Source organism: Oncorhynchus mykiss, chromosome 26 (genome assembly GCF_057628025.1).
Source record: "Oncorhynchus mykiss isolate SJ-2025 chromosome 26, ASM5762802v1, whole genome shotgun sequence".
Taxonomy (NCBI): Eukaryota; Metazoa; Chordata; class Actinopteri; order Salmoniformes; family Salmonidae; genus Oncorhynchus; species Oncorhynchus mykiss.
Window position 1 is genome coordinate 1,209,369 of NC_143047.1, and position 6,004 is coordinate 1,215,372.

The window sequence follows — 6,004 nt, forward strand, 5'->3', positions numbered from 1 at the left end:
ACATCAGGAGGGCTAGCACGGAACATTTGAAAATGGTTATTAAAGAACTGATTTTAGCCCTCCTGGCCACTGTTTCAAATGCTAACCTTTTAGCATTTGTGGTACAAATCCAGCTAGTCAACATTACTTAGAATTATGAGTATTTTCTTGCTTCATGTCCAATCATCCCAAAGTATATAAAAATATATATTGCAATAAGAATTTGTTCTTTACTGACTTGCCTAAAAAAAAATACTCTTAAGACTTTCATGGGGGTCATTGATGCATTTAAGCCTTAGGCTACAATTTCTGCTCCCCCGCAGAAATCTAATTAACATAATAATAAAAAAAACATCAAATTCTCTCTGTTTAAACTAGAGTTAGCTTGTTCATGGGGTGTGTCTCAATCCACCGCATCCGCCGATATCTATGGTGAAAGGTGGTAGAGTTAGAGCACTGTTTGTCAGACCATGTCTTCTCAGAAAAAGGTCTGAAAGGTTTGGCCTACAAAGTATTACGACCACTCTATTGAACAAAATGGCATTCTTCAAAAATAAAGTGTAAAATAAAGCTAAAATATGCATATTATTATTAGTATTGGATAGAAAACACTCTGAAGTTTCTAAAACTGTTTGAATGATGTCTGTGAGTATAACAGGACTCATATGGCAGGCAAAAACCTGAGAAGAAATCCAAACAGGAAGTGGGAAATCTGAGCTTGGTCGATTTTCAACCCAGCCCCTATTGAACACACAGTGGGATATTGGTTATGTTGCACTTCCTAAGGCTTCCACTATATGTCAACCGTCTTTAGAAACTTGAATGAGGCTTTTATTGTGTTGTGGAGCCGGGTGGGCGCTGTTTGAGTCAGTGGTCTGGCAGAGAGCCAGGTCCTGGTCACGCACATTTCACATGATAGCGACCTGCGTTCCATGACTTTTCTACAGACATAGGAATTCTCCGGTTGGAACATTATTGAAGATTTATGATAACAACATCCTAAAGATTGATTCTATACTTAGTTTGACAAGTTTCTTCGACCTGTAATATAACTTTTTGAAGTTTTCATCCGACGTTCGGCTGGACCTGCACAAGCGTTTGGATTTGTGTACTAAACGCGCTAACAAAAGTAGCTACTTGTTCGATAACGTCCATCATTTATGTCCAAGTCAAACATTTATTGTGGAACTAGGATTCCTGGAAGTGCATTCTGATGAAGATCGACAAAGGTAAGGGAATATTTAACATTTTATTTCTGATTTCTGTTGACTCCAACATGGCGGAAATATATATATTTTTTCTGAGCGCCGTCTCACATTATTGCATGGTTTGCTTTTTCCGTAAAGTTTTTAAAAAAGTTGACACAGCGGTTGCATTAAGGAGAGGTATATCTATATTTCAATGTTTAACAATTGTATTTATCGACATTTATAATGAGTATTTCTGTAAAATGATGTGGCTCTCTGCAATATCACCGGATGTTTTTGGAACTAGTGAGCGTAACGCGCCAATGTATGCTGAGATTGTTTTATATAAATATGAATTTTATCAAACAAAACATACATGTATTGTGTAACATGAAGTCCTATGAGTGTCATCTGATGAAGATCATCAAAGTGTAGTGATTCATTTTATCTATATTTGTGCTTTTTGTGACTCCTCTCTTTGGCTGGAAAAATGGCTGAATTTTTCTGTGAGTTGGTGGTGACCTAACATAATCGTTTGTGGTGCTTTCGCTGTAAAGTCTATTTGAAATTGGGCACTGTGGTGAGATTAACAACAAGATTACCTTTAAAACTGTATAAGTACTGTGCCTTGCGAAAGTATTCAGCCCCCTTGAACTTTGCGACCTTTTGCCACATTTCAGGCTTCAAACATAAAGATATAAAACTGTATTTTTTTGTGAAGAATCAACAACAAGTGGGACACAATCATGAAGTGGAACGACATGTATTGGATATTTCAAACTTTTTTAACAAATCAAAAACTGAAAAATTGGGTGTGCAAAATTATTCAGCCCCTTTACAGCAAACTCTCTCCAGAAGTTCAGTGAGGATCTCTGAATGATCCAATGTTGACCTAAATGACTAATGATGATAAATACAATCCACCTGTGTGTAATCAAGTCTCCGTATTAATGCACCTGCACTGTGATAGTCTCAGAGGTCCGTTAAAAGCGCAGAGAGCATCATGAAGAACAAGGAACACACCAGGCAGGTCCGAGATACTGTTGTGAAGAAGTTTAAAGCCGGATTTGGATACAAAAAGATTTCCCAAGCTTTAAACATCCCTATTTGACCTAGATATTTTAAATTGTACATTTTAGTTATTTAGCAGACGCTCTTATCCCGAGTGACTTACAGTTAGTGCATTCATCTTAAAACCTGTCTACGATACTGGTTCCCAATTGGGAATCAACCCTCCCACGTTCAGCTGAAACGGTGGCGCATGGAACGCAAAAATATTCTTAAAAATATTTAACCTCCACACATTAACAAGTCCAATAGCTCAAATGAAAGATAAACACCTTGTTCATCTAGCCAGCAAGTCAGATTTCTAAAATGTTTTACGGCGAAAACATAGCACATATATATGTAAAACCACCACCAGACACAGCTCATTTGAATAGCCAAAACATGCAATCAACAAACGCAGGATTAAAAAATAAATCGCTCACTAACCTTTTGAAAATCTTCATCAGATGACAGTAATATGACATGTTACACAGTACATTTATTTTTTTTTCAATAATATGCCATTTATATCCATAAATGTCCATTTACAGTGAGTTCACGTTCAGAAATTACTCAAAAATGCCCGCAGGAAATCTATGTAGCGCGGCAAGATAACGTAAATAGACATCATAAACTTTGACTAAATATACATGTTCTACATATAGTTAGAAAGATACACTGCTTCTTTATGCAACCGCTGTGTTAGATTTATTTTTAACGTTACAGAAATCGCACACTATTCCATATGCTGAGACAGCGCTCAGTTCCAAGCTACATTTCTACGTAATGTTGGAGTCAACAGAAACACAGATTTAAGCATAAATATTCCCTTACCTTCGATGGTCTTCGTTCAGAATGTTCTGGAAGGGTTCATACTTACCCAATACATCGTTTGGTTTCAAGTCTTGCGTCTTTGTATTAGCTACTGCTAATAACATCAGCTGAAATGCACCCAAAACGTCCTCTGGTCCGGAAAAGTTGCGCATCAAAACTTCAAAATTACATATTATATGTCGACTAAACAGGTCAAACTAAGTGCAGAAGCAAGCTTTATGATGTTTTAGACACGCAAAACAAACTTCAATTCAATCGGCCATCGTCTGCCCTTCTCCTGAGTGCTGGAACAAAGGAATGGCTGGGACCAATTCGCGCCCATACGCACAGCCTATTCTCTCGTGGCACGCACTAATTTCACTCCCATAGGGTCAATTCTCGCGGGATTTGAACGCGTCAAAGCTCTACTGAAAGAGAACATCTAGCGGAAGAGATAGGAAGTGTCCCCAGAATCATAACTGGTTGGGAAGGGTGGGGGCCATGACGTCAAAGTTGCTCCAACTTTCATGGCCACAAAAACTAGTTTGGAAGAATGCCTGCCCTGTGAGTTCTGCTATACTTACAGACATAATTCCAACGGTTTTTGAATCTTTAGAGTGTTTTCTATCCAATAAATATTTGCATATATTAGCAATTTTTGACAGATTTTTTTTCCAGTTTACTAGGGGTACCCAATCTCTCCAAAGGGGGCGTATGTCTGCCATATCCTTAACAGGTTTTAAGATCGCTAGGTGGGACAACCACATATCAAATCAAATGTTTTCAGTCACATGCGCCGAATACAACATGTGTAGACCTTAGAGTGAAATGCTTACTTACAAGCCCCTAACCAACAATGCAGTTAAAAAATATATTAATAAAAGTAACAAGTAATTAAAGAGCAGCAGTAAAATAGCAATAGCGAGACTATATACAGGGGGGTACCGGTACAGAGTCAATGTGTGGGGGCACCGGTTAGTTGAGGTAATATGTACATGTAGGTATATTTATTAAGGTGACTATGCATAGATGATAACAACAGAGAGTAGCAGCGGTGTAAAAGGGGGCGGGGGTAATGCAAATAGTCTGAGTATCCATTTGATTAGGTGTTCGGGAGTCTTACGGCTTTGGGGTAGAAGGTGTTTTAGAAGCCTCTTGGAAGGACTCTGCTGTCAGGGGTAAGGTACCACCACTGGGGTACCAGGATAGCGAAGAGCTTGTACTGGACTGAGTGGGAGCTCCCCTCCCTTAGTGGTGGGAGGGCAATAAGACCTGAGGTGGCAGAACGGATTGGGGTGTAGGTTTTTTGAGCATAGCCTGAAGATAGGGAGGGGCAGTTCCTCTTGCTGTTCCGTATGTAAGCACCATGGTCTTGCAGTGGATGTGAGCTTCGACTGGAAGCCAGTGGAGTGTGCGGAGGAGCGGGGTGACATGAGAGAACTTAGGAATGTTGAAAACCAGGCGTTCTGGAAAAGTTTCAGGGGTTTGATGGCACAAGCGGGGAGCCTAGTCAGCAGCGAGTTGCAGTAGTCCAGATGGGAGAGGACAAGTGCCTTGTTAAGGACTTCCTGTTTGAGGTAGTGTTGTACTCTACAGATATTGTAGCACGTGAACCTGCAGGAGCGGGTCATTGTTTTGAGGTTTGCAGAGAATGACAGGGTGTTGTCCAGGGTCACGCCAAGGTTCTTTGCACTTTGGGAGGGCGACACTGTGGAGTAATCAACCGTGATGGAGACGTATTTGAGCGGTCAGGCCTTCCTCAGGAGGAAGAGCAGTTCCGTCTTGAGGTTGAGCTTGAGGTGGTGGGCCGACATCCAAGTTGAGATATCTGCCAAGCACTCAGAGATGCGTGTCGCCACCTGGATGTCAGAAGGGGGAAGGAGAAAAGTATTTGAGTGTCATCCACATAGCAATTATAGGATTGACCACGTGAGGATATGACGGAGCCCAGTGACTTGGTGTACAGAGTGAAGAGAAGAGGGCCTAGAACTGAGCCCTTGGGGACACCAGTAATGAGAGTACATGGTGCAGACACAGATCCTCTCCACCTCACCTGCTATCAGGTAGGATGCAATCCAAGAGTGTGCATAGCCTGAGACGCCCAGCCCTGAGAGTCAGATGAGTTGAGTATTGGTTTCTTGAGGAGGGGAGCAACTAGGGTCATTTTGAAGTCAGATGGGATGCAGCCAGTGGTCAGGGGTGAGTTGTTCAGGGAAGTGAGGAATGGTACAAGATCTCCAGAGATGGTATGGAGAAGGGAGAAGGGGGTGGGGTCAAGCGGGCAGGTTGTCTTGTGGCCAGACCTCACTAGTAGCAGGGTGTCATTTGGAGAGAGAGGGGAGAAAGAGGTCAAGGCATAGGGTAGTTATGTGCGAGTGAGACCAGTGGACTCAATAGGCTAAGTGAATAAGTAGGGGATGTCGTCAACCTTTTTTTCAAAGTGGTTGACAAGTCATCCGCAGGGAGGGAGAGGGTGTAAAAAAGTGTTTCCTAGGGTTAGAGGCAGAAGCTTCAAATTTAAGTTGGTAGAAAGTGGCTTCAGAAGCGGATACAGAGGAAGAGAAGGTAGAGAGGAGGAAGTGAAAGGATGATAGGTCCTCCGTAAGTTTTACTCCATTTTCGCCCAGATGCCCGCAGCCCTGTTCTGTAAGTTTGCAATGAGTCACTCAGCCACAGAGCAGGAGGGAAGGGCTGAGCCAGCTGGGAGGAAAGGGGACAGTGCAAGACATAGAATGTGGAAAGGGAGTAGAGTAGGGTTGGAGAGGGAGAATTAGGAGACAGAAGGGAGAAGGATTTAGCAGAAGGGAGAGATGATAGGATAGGAGTGAGTATTGGGAGAAAGATAAGATTGCAAAGGTGCATGACCATCTGGGTAGGGGCTGAGTGGTTAGGGTTGGGGGAAAGGGAGTCAGAAAAAGAAACAAAGTAGTTATCAGAGACCTGGAGGGGGGTTTTATTGAGATCAGTAGGCGAGCAGC

At 42.0% G+C, this 6,004-nt stretch overlaps 1 protein-coding gene across 1 annotated transcript in view; it reads right to left on the reverse strand.

Annotated features, from left to right (window-relative positions):
* The window catches only part of LOC110506256 (uncharacterized), a 31,997-nt gene extending 28,882 nt beyond the window's left edge, over nt 1-3,115 (reverse strand). Inside the window, exon 1 of the mRNA XM_090221715.1 lies at nt 3,094-3,115. The gene's annotated coding sequence lies outside the window, so the exon portion shown is untranslated. The remainder of the gene's footprint in view (nt 1-3,093) is intronic.
* Nucleotides 3,116-6,004: the final 2,889 nt, after the last annotated feature.